Here is a 15,134-nt window from a genome sequence, read left to right as displayed (position 1 = left end):
GTGCGGACACCTGCTTGACTGAATGGGAGGCGTGCGAGCGCAGTCCGGCGTGCAAGCTGACCGAGAGGCGTGCAAGCTGTCCTCCAATGCGCAGGCTCACCAGGAAGCGTGCGAGTTGTATGCTGTGCAGGTTCACTGGGAATCGAGCCCTTTGACTTCCATGGCCGCTCGCCTTCCTCTCCATTAATGGCGCTCGAGCCGCTGCTTAATACGGGCAGCCTTACTGTTCGCCTCCCATTCCCCTCCCTCCCGCAGACCTCCACCAATGCCATGGCGCAGAAGGGTCATCTGCCACTAGTCTTCAAGTTTGGTGAAGTCAACTCTGAGCCCGAGGAGATAGAAAATAAGGAGGAATGGGGCCTCATGGACATGGCACAGAACAAGCTGGCCACGGCTGTTGCTGCCCCCGCTCCCATCCCCGTGCCCACGCTAGCGACCATCCCCGTAGCATCAACGAGCTTGTTGTTGAGCACTATCGTAGAGCTGGAAACCGCAGGCGTCACTGACATCTTCGCGGACCCGCGCGAGCTCGTGTACATGCCAGCGCCAGCGCCCGTGCCCGTGTGTGCCCCTCCACCTATCGCGGTGCCGGTCCCCGTGTGTTTGGCTGCACCCGCCGCCCGTGCCCATGCACGCGCCCCCCTCAGCGGCATGTGACGCCGCCGTCAACCACTACCTCAGCGCTGCCAGCTGCCGTCCTCCCACGCCCCGCCCGTCGATCGCGCGACAACATGATTTTTGATTTACAAGTGAAGAACATTCTAAGCTGCCTTGAAGACTTCAACAACAGCGTCTCGGAGGACGACAATGGTAAGGACGGTGCGACGTGGCACACCGCCTCCACCGCCGCTGGAAATAGTGTTTTTCTTGGGTTTAATATTGTATTTCGGTCGCAAACGTTTTAGTTAGAACACCCGTATGCAAACCGACAACTTCGCCAGGAAGCCAAGGGAAAATGTGTTGAGCAGGATTGGTGCAGCTCTTGATCGCAAACGCTTTAGATAAAACACCCATATACAAAGAGAGAGCAGGATTTGTGCATCTCTTCAACGCAAACGGTTGTTTTGGATGACCCTTGTGCAACCACTTACAAACAAGTTGGTAAGATTTGCATCTGTCATATTGGGTATGTTGCCATTTGTCAAACTTGAAAGATTGACATTTGTTGATCTAGTAACATTGCCATTTGTCAACCTTGTAACACTGCGATTTGTCAAAATATGCAGCTAAAAATCACTAGCACCATCTAATTTTTGCAACTAAAATTTAGTACTTAAGCATATATTTCATTCATAGATTAAGCAGTCGTGCTTAATTTATAAAAATAGTTCAACTCGACAATTGAACCGACCAAACTTTTCCCCAATTGTTGCCAACCACGTACCGAAATAGCTATTTCTACTTTATATACTAGCTAATTTTAAGTACGTCGTACAGTTCCACCACATCTATAGTCAGATGAACTGAACAAAATAGCGCCTAAATACAACTATGGAGGGGCTTTGTACTACTTCCGGCAGCCTCTCCTCTGCCGAGCGCGCTCAGTAAGAGGCGGAGGAGGAGGAGCCTACCGACGAGCTGGAAAAATGCAATACGGTGCTTGCCGCTGCTGCACGTTCGGCGATGCTCGCCAGCTCGAACGCCCACTGCCGCTCTAGACGATCCCTCTCGAAGCGGTGGTTCTCTTCGTGGATCTCCTGATTCCTCGCCTATGAGACAGCGTGTGTCGCGGCCACGGCAGCGGTAAGGCTCTTTGCGTGCTCGATGAGGCGCTCCTCTTCCTCCCGCAGGAACTCGGTGTAGCGCGCAAGGTCGCTGACGCATGTGCCGGCATCCACCTCCGCCTCCCGCCATCGGGCGGCGATGGCGGAGCGGGTGATGACCCCGGCGGTCGATGGTGGGCTGGCGGCCAGGGCGGCCGATGATGGGGTGGCGTCCACGACTACCACCTCCCGCCTTTGGGCCTGGGTGGCGGAGCGGTTGATAGCCACGGTAGCCGTCTGTGGGGTGGCAGCCATGACGGCCACCTCCCACCTTCGGGCCGTGACGGCGGAGTGGGCGATGGCCCTGGCTTTCGACGGTGGTGTGGTGGCAACGGTTGCCGGAAACAGCTGCCGACGGGCAACTGCGGCGGAGCGTGTGGTGGGTGTTCCGCGCAAACCCAACAGGGATGCCACGCGCACTACACTACACCGGGGACTGCGCCACTGCCGCGGCGTAGCCTCCCAGTCGGAGCTGTCGTCTGATGACGGCGGAGTGGCTGACCGACCACGACGGACCGTTGCCATTGGCAATTGTAGGAGAAGCAGACAAGATAAGCTACAACAAGGGAGGGGAAAATGCGACGCGGGACTCACTGGCCGTGAGGTTTTTATAGCAGGCCAATAAGCATTGGGATTTTGGGGGATTTCACCCAGTAGGGCGGGAAGCTTGCGCGGGAACCTGCGAGGTTGCGTGGGAATGGGCTCACCGAAGATTCATTAGCGCCACCGTTTGGCCAAAAGAACGCTCCCCCGCGCTGCGCAAGCTTGCGCTCTAAACCGTCTGCGGCAGTGGGGTGACAAGACGTGCTAGAGGAGGATGAAAGGTCACGTACACATACGATTAATAAAAAATGTTTGCGATTGAATTACCTACTATACACTCGTCCTGGTTTATATGTAGGATTTAACTAATAAAATACGAATGCATGTCGCCAAAGATTATATAGTTGGATTGATATTTGAACATAGTTTCCAATTATATAATTTTTATAACATGCATTAACATTTTGTTGGTTAAATTTGAGGGCAAAGTATGGCACATAATATAAAGGGGACTATAGACCAAGACGGAGGTAGTAGCACACGGCCGCTCTCTACACAGCGATGCAAGTGTCGGTCGACTTGTAGGCGACCATTTCCTGCGTGTTCAACTGCTCTATGCGTGTGGTTGCTTGCGGTTGATGCGGCCGCGGCACGCTCTGCTTGCGTCCCGCCACGCGTGCTCTGCTCTCGCGTCCCTCCGGGTGCTCTCCCTCGTCCCTCCACGCGAGTTGCTAGAGTTTGGGGCCGACGCACAATCATGCACGTTCGTGTGCATGCGGTTGCGCCGGGCGTGGCTCCACAATGCAGTTACCTGATGCAAAACCTGCCATGCGGATGCGCCAAGAATCCAGGCCACCCGGCCCCCATTTATTCCTGCGGCCATTTCCCTTCATCTCTCGCGTCACATGCCACAATAAGCACCTCCACGACGACACATACAAAGAGGACATCCAGCAGTTCCAATGGCGCTCCCTGTGGCTCCAATGGCGCTCCCAGCGGCCGACGACGACAACGGCGGGCAGTTCACCATGCATCACGTAGTGGACACACATGTGAGGGGGAAGGCCCTCACGGTGGTGTACACGAATGATCCGGTGTCGGTGGAGAGCTCCATCCAAACTATGGAGCAGTTCCTTGCTGAGGACACGTACCAAGTGGTCGGCTTCGACCTCGAGTACACCGTCGGTCGTGCCGGGCACAATCAAAAGGTTGTCGTCACCTAGTTGTGTGTGCGACATGATGTCATCGTCTGCCACTACCACCTAGCTACAAGGACTAGCAAGCATTTTTCCAGGTTTACCAACATCTCCGACTACAAGTTCGTTGCAGTGGACACTAGCAACGATCTAAAAGCGCTCAAGGTTTCGGGCTTGAAATGTCCGAATCTTGTCAACATCCAGGACCACTACAAGGTCTGGGGCAGCGCCAAGAACAAACTGAACTCCTTGGTTGACCTCCCTCGGCCATCATCGACCCCTACTACATGAAGATGAAGGATGAGAGCAAGAAGGACAAGGACACCTGGCATAGTGTTTGGCATGAGAGACTGGATGAAGAACACATCAAGTACGCGTCTAATGACGCGTACACAAGCTATGAGATGTACATGCGGATCATTGACATGAGGAAGTGTCTTATTCATGCCCTAGCCGATGGATCAAGCCACAAAGCAGTGGCGGGAGCGTCACAAGAAGTAGATGACTAGACGATCGTTTCTCCTACTTTAGAATGCATGCAATTGTTTATTGAGGTGTGTGTGAATGATCTGTATAGTCACTTATGTAATTGGATGTTTATTTTAGTTATATATATATATAGACACACACACACACACATGTTATTCTTCTGTAGACAGAACAAATCACACGGCTTATTAGCAGCAATCGTCTGTGTTATTATTGGTCTTCGCACACATTTCTCATCACGGACCTGTTTGCCGTGTATCACACACATATTGTTCAGTTGAACTGTTTCCATTGTGTTGCGCAATAAAGGCTGCAAAGAGGGATCTACAACAACAAGGTCTATCAAGGTCTTTGTTTTGTAATTTTTGACATTTCTTGTTTTTTGAACACATGTTGATTGGCTTGAAGAAGGTCTATCTTGTTACTTTTTGATAATTGTTTATACGCAAGCAACTAGTTTGCATTTTTCAAAGTTTTTTGTACGAACATAATCGCACATGAACTTACTATAATAACCGTTTGTGTTATAATTTCTCATCGCAGACAGTTCACCCGAGTGGGCTGTTTGCTGCGTATCACACACATCTGGTTTACACAAATCGTTTGTGCTCTTTTGGCTGATCGCAAATGCCGCATACACACACATCTTGTTAAGATCAACCGTTTCCATTCTCTTGCCTAACCAAAAACAGTTTGTCCGAGTGAACCGTATGCCGTATATCACACACACCTTGATTTGGCTGACCATTTATGTTGCATTCCCTAATAGCACATAGTTCATCGGAGGGAACTGTATGTCGTATATCGCACACACATTGATATAGTTGGCTGTTTCTGTTGATCTTCCTCATCGCAAACAGTTTTGCTGGATCAGCCATATGCCCTTCATCGCACACGCAACTAAAATCTGAACCGTGTTTGATGCATCCGTCATCGCAAAAATTTTGCACATTTTAGACGATTCTCTTACACCATCGTTTGCGATTATTGCATCGCACATAGTTTCTCGAAGGGTCTCTGATCATAGTGTCGCATTAGCAGTATCTTGTAGTAGTGAAAGAGTTGTGGGCGATAATAGTCATATGGCTTACCACCAACGTCTTACTTTGATTCGGCGGTATTGTTGGATGAAGTGGCCCGAACCGACATTACATGACCGTGTTCATGAGACCGGTTCTACCGACGTGCTTTGCACACAGGTGGCTGGCGGGTGTGTGTTTCTGCAACTTTAGTTGAATCGAGTTTGACTATGGCCGGTCCTTGTTGAAGGTTAAAATATCACACTTGATGAAAAATCGTTGTGGTTTTGATGCATAGGTAAGAACGGTTCTTGCTAGAAGCCCGTAGCAGCCACGTAAACTTGCAACAACAAAGTAGAGGATGTCTAACTTGTTTTTGCTGGGCTTGTTGTGATGTGATATGGTCAAGACATGATGTGATATAAATTGTTGTATGAGATGATCATGTTTTGTAACTAAGTTATCGGCAACTGGCAGGAGCCATATGGTTGTCGCTTTTATTGGATGAAATGCAATCGCCATGTAATTGCTTTACTTTATCACTAAGCGGTAGCTATAGTCGTATAAGCAATAGTTGGCGAGACGACAACAATGCTACGATGGAGATCAAGGTGTCAAGCCAGTGACAATGGAGATCATGACGGTGCTTTGGAGATGGAGATCAAAGGAACAAGATGATGATGGCCATATCATGTCATGTATTTTGATTGCATGTGATGTTTATCTTTTATGCATCTTATTTTGCTTAGTACGGCGGTAGCATTATAAGATGATCCCTCACTAAATTTAAAGGAATAAGTGTTCTCCCTGAGTATGCACTGTTGCTACAGTTCGTCGTGCCGAGACACCATGTGATGATCGGGTGTGATAAGCTCTACGTTCACATACAACGGGTGCAAGCCATTTTTGCACATGCGGAATACTCGGGTTAAACTTGACGAGCCTAGCATATGCAGATATGGCCTCGGAACACTCACACTGCAAGGTCGAACGTGAATCATATAGTAGATATGATCAACATAGAGATGTTCACCATTGAAAACTACTCCATCTCATGTGATGATCGGACATGGTTTAGTTGATATGGATCACGTGGTCATTTAGACCACTAGAGGGATGTCTATCTTAGTGGGAGTTCTTAGTAATATGATTAATTGAACTTTAATTCATCATGAAGTTAGTCCTGATATTTTTTTGCATATCTATGTTGTTGTAGATCAATGGACCATGCTACCATTCCCTTGAATTTTAATGCGTCCCTAGAGAAAGCTAAGTTGAAAGATGACAGTAGCAATTACACGGACTGGGTCCATAACTTGAGGATTATCCTCATTGCTGCACAGAAGAATTACGTCCTGGAAGCACCGCTAGGTGCAAGGCCTACTGGAGGAGCAGATGTTGATGTTATGAACATCTGGCAGACTCGATCTGATGACTACTCGATAGTTCAGTGTGCCATGCTTTACGGCTTAGAATCGGGACTTCAAAGACATTTTGGACGGCATGGAGCATATGATATGTTCCAAGAGTTGAAGTTAATATTTCAAGCAAATGCCCGAGTTGAGAGATATGAAGTCTCCAACAAGTTCTATAACTGCAAAATGGAGGAGAACAGTTCTGTCAGTGAACACATACTCAGAATGTCTGGGTACCATAACCACTTGGCTCAGCTGAGAGTTAATCTTCCTGATGATATTGCCATTGACAGAGTTCTTCAATCACTGCCACCAAGCTATAAAGTCTTCATGATGAACTATAATATGCAAGGGATGGAAAAGACAATTCCCGAGCTCTTCGCAATGCTAAAGGCCGTGGAGGTAAAAATCAACAAGGATCATCAAGTGTTGATGGTTAACAAAACCACTAGTTTTAAGAAAAAGGGCAAAGGGAAGAAGGGGAACTTCAAGAAGAATAGCAAGCAAGTTGCTACTCCCGGGAAGAAACCCAAGTCTGGACCTAAGCCTGAAACTGAGTGCTTCTACTTCAAAAGGACTGGTCACTGGAAGCGGAACTGCCCCAAGTATTTGGCGGATAAGAAGGATGGCAAAGTGAAAGGTATATTTGATATACATGTTATTGATGTGTACCTTACCAATGCTCATAGTAGTGCCTGGGTATTTGATACCGGTTCTGTTGCTCATTTTTGCAACTCGAAACAAGGGCTATAGATTAAACGAAGATTGGCTAAGGACGAGGTGACGATGCATGTCGGAAATGGTTCCAAGGTCAATGTGATCACCGTCGGCACGCTACCTCTACATCTACCTTCGGGATTAGTTTTAGACCTAAATAATTGTTATTTGGTGCCAGCGTTGAGCATGAACATTATATCTGTATCTTGTTTGATGTGAGAAGGTTATTCATTTCACTCAAAGAATAATGGTTGTTCCATTTATATGAGTAATATCTTTTATGGTCATGCACCCTTGTTAAGTGGTCTATTCTTGTTGGATATCGATCATAGTGATACACATATTCATAATATTGAAGCCAAAAGATGCAAAGTTAATAATGATAGTGCAACTTATTTGTGGCACTGCCGTTTAGGTCATATTGGTGTAAAGCGCATGAAGAAACTCCATGCTGATGGGCTTTTGGAATCACTTGATTATGAATCACTTGGTGCTTGCGAACCATGCCTCATGGGCAAGATGACTAAGACTCCGTTCTCCGGAACAATGGAGCGAGCCACAAACTTATTGGAAATAATACATACCGATGTATGCAGTCCAATGAGTGTTGAGGCTTGCGGTGGGTATCGTTATTTTCTGACCTTCACAGATGATTTGAGCAGATATGGGTATATCTACTTAATGAAACATAAGTCTGAAACATTTGAAAAGTTCAAAGAATTTTAGAGTGAAGTGGAAAATCATCGTAACAAGAAAATAAAGTTTCTACGATCTGATCGTGGAGGCGAATATTTGAGTTACGAGTTTGGTATTCATTTGAAACAATGTGGAATAGTTTAGCAACTTACGCCACCTAGAACACCACAGCGTAATGGTGTGCCCAAACGTCGTATCCGTACTTTATTAGATATGGTGCGATCTATGATGTCTCTTACTGATTTATCGCTATCATTTTGGGGTTATGCTTTAGAGATGGCTGCATTCACTTTAAATAGGGCACCATCTAAGTCCGTTGAGACGACACCACATGAACCGTGGTTTGGCAAGCAACCCAAGCTGTCGTTTCTTAAAGTTTGGGGTTGCGATGCTTATGTGAAAAAGCTTCAACCTGATAAGCTTGAACCCAAATCAGAGAAATGCGTCTTCTTAGGATACCCAAAGGAAACTATTGGGTACACCTTATATCACAGATCCGAAGGCAAAATATTCATCGCTAAGAATGGATCCTTTCTAGAGAAGGAGTTTCTCTCGAAAGAAGTGAGTGGGAGGAAAGTAGAACTTGATGAGGTAACTGTACCTTCTCCCGAATTGGAAAGTAGTTCATCATAGAAATTTGTTCTAGTGATTCCTACACCAATTAGTGAGGAAGCTAATGATGATGATCATGACACTTCAGATCAAGTTACTACCGAACCTCGTAGGTCAACCAGAGTATGGTCCGCACCAGAGTGACGGTAATCTTATTCTAAAAGTCATGTCACTAGACCATGATGAACCTACGAACTATGAGGAAGCGATGATGAGCCCAGATTCTGCAAAATGGCTTGAGGCCATGAAATCTGAGATGGGATCCATGTATGAAAACAAAATGTGGACTTTGGTGGACTTTCCCGATGATCGGCAAGCCATAGAAAATAAATGGATCTTCAAGAGGAAGATTGACGCTGACGATAATGTTACTATCTACAAAGCTCGACTTGTTGCAAAAGGTTTTCAACAAGTTCAAGGAGTTGACGATGATGAGACCTTCTCACCCGTAGCAATGCTTAAGTCTATCTGAATCACGTTAGCAATTGCCACATTTTATGAATATGAAATTTGGCAAATGGATGTCAAAACTGCATTCCTTAATGGATTTCTTAAAGAAGAGTTGTATATGATGCAACCAGATGGTTTTGTCGATCCAAAAGGTGCTAACAAAGTATGCAAGCTCCAGCGATCCATTTATGGACTGGTGCAAGCCTCTCGGAGTTGGAATATACGCTTTGATAATGTGATCAAAGCATATGGTTTTATATAGACTTTTTGAGAAGCCTGAATTGACAAGAAAGTTAGTGGGAGCTCTGTAGCATTTCTAATATTATATGTGGATGACATATTGTTGATTGGAAATAATAAAAAATTCTAGATAGTATAAAAGGATAGGCTAACCCGAGCCCCAGAGCCTTTCAAACATTGGGGAAGACTGCACCCCTCAAGACCCCACGATGAAGAGCCTCCTCCTGGGAGTCGGCATCAACTGTCCCTCACGGCCGAGTCCCAGGGATGGCTTCGAGATAAGCTGACTCTCAGGTGCCGGCTTCCAGATAAGCCGACTCTTAGCTGACGACTTCCAGAGGAGCCGGTTGTGGGAGTCGGCCCGCGACTCCAACCTCCTCCTTCCTTCGCCACGATGGGCGGGGCGGAGTACGGTCGCAGCATGGCCGTCTCTACCCAGCTTATGAGGGGCTGGCATGGCTACAGTGCGCTGTATCGCTGGAGATCTCCATTGCGGCGCGGCACTGTTGCCATGCCTGCCCTGACCTCAGCCCCCGTGGGCAGCGCACTATGCCCATGACGGCCTACCTGTACGGCCTAGAGACGGTGGGACCCGTCCGTCAGCGGGAGTACCGAAGGCGGCGAGAGCGCCACGAAGACGGCCCCGTGGGTTTCGGCCCCCTGGAGTCGGCGGGCCCCTCCCACGGGCCCCGCAAACCATTAATAAGACAAGACGGGGAATGGCGATAGTGATCGCCCGCCAGACGGCGGCACTGTTGCCATGACCCCATGACCAAGCCAGTGTCATCAGAAGCACATCTATAGTACCAGGCCTGTCGACGGGGCCCGCCAGACAGCGGGCCCCAGCAGTCGGCGGAGAAGACGGCGGCCTGAGAGATAGACGGCTGGGACCCACGCCCAGCCGGATTACCATTGTATCCCTGGGGGGCAGGCCTATATAAGCCCCCCGGGGCACCCATGCAAGGGGGATAGCTTCTCTAGGATTAGACCCGATCATATAGGAAGGAAGGAGCTAGCCTTGCCCTCTCCTACCTCCAGAAAACAGCTCTAGGAGCAACCTTGTATTCACTTTGCCATAGTGATCATGTGGAGACCCCGCAGAGCAGTAGTAGGGGTGTTATCTCGTCGGAGAGCCCTGAAGCTGGGTAAGATCCGCCGGCGTGCATGTCTTCACCTAATCCCGCTTTCGGGCACCGGCGACATTCTACTCGCTCCCACCATGATAAGCCATCCATTGGCATATGTCGTACCCAACCCCCGACATTTGGCGCCCACCATGGGGCGAGGTGCACCATCGTCCGGAAACCTGCTCTGGACGGGAACCCTATTCCTCCCTAGCGAGCACAGCCAGCCCAGCACGCCAGACGGAGTCTGCGCCGACGCGTTGCATGGCACTGAGATCGCCTGCGCAGCCAGCTGCCTCACCGAACTTATCGGCGAGGTTCGCCTCTCCGACGAGCCTGCACCCGACGCAGGCACGGGCGGCCCTGAGAGCCTCCTCGCGGGCCTCCTCGACCAACTCCACGTCGCCGGCGAGCCTGCCGCGGACCTGGAGTCCAGAGGATCCACCGACCCGATGCTGGTCGACTCCGACACCGCGTCGCTCGACGCGTTCCCCACCAACGTGGTGGTCTACGACGAGCCGCTCCCTTGCGCAGAGAGCGGCAGAAGCACCGTCACGGAGGTCCTCGTCCTCGATCACGGTGAGTGTTCCGGCGAAGGAGCTCCTGATTCACTCGACGCGGCCCTGCAAGACCTGACCACGCCGATTCTTGGAGACGCTGACGCCGAGACGCTGGAGGCGCGCCACCAGCGGCTCGTCGAGGGCACGAAGAAGCTGGCAAGCATGAGACGCCAGCGTGAGATGGATCGCCCTGTGGGCGGCTCGCCGGCTCCAACTGGGCCTAGCCGCCTAGGCGCGGTCCGGCAGCGTGGCGCGGCCATCACCAGCCTGTTCGGGGCCAATTGCCCTATGTACGCCACGCCTGCGGAGAACATCCGCGCTGCCCAGGCGGCGGCAGATGAGCTGGACAACTTCGAAGGTGAAGAGCGCCACCTGATGACGGAGCGAGTTCAGCAGCTCCTCGACGCGGCTGCCGCATAGAACGAAGTCGGCTGCCGCACGGAGGCGCCGCAGCGACAAAACAACGACTTGCCTCCCCGCCGAGATCAAGGCGCGACGTCTCGGACACCAACAGGCGGTGTCCGCGGAAGAAAAGACAAGGATCCGGCTGTCAGCCACAGTCAGACTCGCATCACCATCGAGCGAGACCAAGATGGCCGCCCCAAAGCAGTGGAGCGGCGGGACGACTATCTGCCTCCCCCTCCTCGCAGAGAAAGGCGAGTCTCCCCGCCACCCATAGAGCATCCGACTCTCGGTGACCGCCTTGGCCGCCGAGAGGGAGTCGGAGAGAATGACGCCCGCCACCGAATCGACCGACTCCACTGATGCCTGGCGCTGGAAGAAGAAGACGAGTTGGGCCCTCCCTATTTCGGATCCCGCATCCGAGACGAGCCCTTCCCCAAGGGGTTCACGCTCCCCTGAGATACACCCAAGTACACCGGCTCCGTGAAGCTGGAAGATTGGCTAGTTGACTACTCTAAGGCCGTCAACATAGCGAACGGCAACAATCATGTTGCCGTGAAGTATGTTCCACTCATGCTCCAGGGCACGGCCCAGACATGGTTGAACAGCCTGAAGCCCCGCAGCATCAACAGCTGGGTCCACTTCACCGAAGCCTTCGTCCGCAACTTCACGAGCACGTACAAGCGGCCTCCCAAGCCTCACCAACTCTCCTTGTGCGTGCAAGGCCCCGACGAGTCCACTCGCGACTACCTCACGCGCAGGGCCGAGCTTCGGAACTCTTGCGAGGGCGTGCACGAGGTGCAGGCTATTGAGTACTTTACTGCCGGGTGCAGAGAAGGCACCCTCCTCAAGCACAAGCTCCTCTGCGACGAGCCGGAGACCCTCGACGAGCTGCTGGTCACAGCAGACAAGTACGCCACGGCAGACTCCTCCATGAAGGCGGAGATTCAAGTTAGTGCGACTGGCAAAGTAGCCCCTCAGGCTCCAAGAACTCCGGCTGGGGATACCAGTCGGCGGTAGCAGCAAAACGACCACAAGCGCAAAGCCCCACAGCCGGCTTCCAACAGCCGGCAAGTGGCGATAGTCGAAGACCAACAGCCGGAGGAGCAGCCTCCGGCGAAGCGACAGAAAGGTGGCAAGTCCAACTGGTTGCCGGCCTTCTCCTACGAGCAGACTCTAGATGGCCCCTGCAAGTTCCACAGCGACGCGAAGCTGTCAAATCACACCACCCAGAAATGCCAGTGGCTCACCAGAATCGCCAAGGGAGACGACTTACTCCCTCCCCCGCCTGCTGGGCCGCCTCCACTACCGCCCTAGCAGCCGGCTGTTCAGGCCAGTCGGCGCGATACAAGACGAGTTCCCCGACGAGCACGGAGCCTATGTGGTGTTCACCAGTGTGGCTGACGATCGACGCAGCAGGCGGCAGCAGCAGCAAGAGGTGAACGCAGTCACGTCAAGCACTCCAGAGTTCATGCACTGGTCCGAAAGGTCTATCAGTTGGAGCATAACTGATCACCCAGAGGTGATGCCGAATTCGGGCTCCTACGCCCTGGTCTTAGGCGCCACACTCGCCACAGATAGGCGAGCCACTCGTTTCTCGCGAGTGCTGATAGACGGAGGCAGCCGTATCAACATCCTGTACAAGGATACCATGGAGAAGTTAGGAATAAAGCAAAGACAGCTTCAGAGTAGCCGGACTGTGTTCCACGGCATTGTTCCTGGCCTTTCCTGCTCGCCAATCGGCAAGATCCTGACAGACGTCCTCTTTGGAGACAAAGATCATTTCCGCCGAGAGCCAGTTTGGTTTGAAGTGGTGGACCTCGAAAGCCCGTACCATGCGTTGCTTGGCGGACCTGCTTTGGCCAAGTTCATGGCGGTCCCCCACTACGCCTACCTCAAGATGAAGATGCCGAGTTCCAAGGGAATTCTAACCGTGGCCGGCAACTATAGAAAGTCGTCCGCTTGCGCGGCCGAAAGCAGTCGGCTGGCCGAGTCCTTGGTGATCGCGGCTGAGAAGCGTCTTCTTGATCGGGTTGTTGCGATGGCCGGCAAGCAGCCCGAGATGTCGCCCGAACCCAAGGAGTCGGAAGCAGAAGGATCATTCAAGCCGCCCAGGGAAACGAAGAAGATACCCTTGGACCTGGAGCACCCAGAGGGGTACGCTGTCATAGGTACAAACCTTGACAGCAAATAGGAAGGTGAGCTTGTTGATTTCCTCCGTGAGAATCGAGACATCTTCGCATGGTCCCCTAAAGACATGCCAGGTGTACCGATGGAATTCGCCGAGCACAAGTTACATGTCCGGTCTGATGTGAAGGCCGTCAGGCAGCCCTTGTGCCGCCTGTCAGAAGAGAAGAGAAGAGTTGTTGGAGAAGAGATAGCCCGGCTCCTGGCAGCCGGCTTCATTATGGAAGCGTTCTTCCCAGAGTGGCTAGCAAACCCAGTCCTGGTGCTGAAGAAGAACAAGCAGTGGCGGATGTGTATCGACTACACAAGCCTCAACAAATCCTGCCCGAAGGATCCATTCGCTCTTCCGAGAATTGATCAGGTGATAGACTCCACAGCTGGATGCGAGCTGTTGAGTTTCTTAGATGCATATTCTGGATATCACCAGATCAAGCTGAACCCGGCTGACAGACTGAAGACCGCCTTCATCATGCCGTTTGGTGCCTTCTACTACCTGACCATGACGTTCGGCTTGAGGAATGCCGGTGCCACCTTTCAGCGTTGCATGCAGAAATGCCTCCTCAAGCAACTCGGCAGAAATGCCCACGTCTACGTGGATGATGTGGTGGTGAAGATGGAAAAGCGTGGAACACTGTTGGAAGACCTCAAAGAAACCTTTGAGAATCTGCGCCGATTCCAGATCAAGCTCAACCCCGAGAAGTGCGTCTTCAGAGTACCAGCCGGCCAACTCCTTGGCTTCCTGGTCTCTGAACGCGGCATAGAGTGCAACCCTGTGAAGATCAACGCCATCAAGAGGATGGAAGCACCCAAACGACTGCTGGATATGCAAAAGTTCACCGGCTGTTTGGCATCCATCAGCCGATTCATCAATCGGCTGGGTGAGAAGGCTCTCCCCTTATATCAGCTCATGAAGAAGACGACCTTTTTTGAGTGGACTCCCAAGGCGGACAAAGCTTTTCTCCAACTGAAGAAAATGTTGACTACGCCCCCTGTGCTGGCGGCCCGACTCCCAAAGAGCCCATGCTCCTATACATTGCCGCCACCAGCCGGGTAGTCAGCACAGTCATTGCAGTTGAGCGCAAGGAGGAAGGCAAGGCGCTACCTGTCCAGAGACCGGTATATTACCTGAGTGAAGTACTGTCGGCCTCCAAGCAGAACTACCCCCACTACCAGAAGATGTGCTACAGCATGCACTTTGCCGCCAAGAAATTGAAGCCTTACTTCCAGGAGCGTCCAATCACTGTGGTCTGCACAGCCCCACTTGCCGAGATCATCGGAAGCCGAGATGCTTCTGGCCGAGTGGCCAAATGGGCCATCGATCTGGCTCCCTACACCATCTACTACCAGCCCCACACCGCTATCAAGTTGCAAGCACTAGCCGACTTCCTCGTCGACTGGGCCAAGACCCAGTACCTGCCGCCAGCACCCGACTCCACCCATTGGCGGATGCATTTCGATGGCTCCAAGATGCGCACCGGCTTGGGAGCCGGCGTCGTCCTCACTTCCCCCAAAGGCAACAAGCTCAAATATGTGCTGCAGATCCATTTTGCCGCGTCCAACAACGTCGCTGAGTACGAGGCGCTCATTCACGGGCTCCGGCTTGCCAAAGAACTCGGCATTCGCCAGATCCTGTGTTATGGAGACTCTTACTTGGTGGTCCAGCAGTCATCTGGTGATTGGGACGCCAAGGATGCAAACATGGCGAGCTACCGTCTCCTTGT

This window comes from Triticum aestivum, chromosome 5B, assembly GCF_018294505.1.
Source record: "Triticum aestivum cultivar Chinese Spring chromosome 5B, IWGSC CS RefSeq v2.1, whole genome shotgun sequence".
Taxonomy (NCBI): domain Eukaryota; kingdom Viridiplantae; phylum Streptophyta; class Magnoliopsida; order Poales; family Poaceae; genus Triticum; species Triticum aestivum.
The sequence above is the reverse complement of the archived record's forward strand: the minus strand, read 5'-3'. Positions refer to the sequence as shown.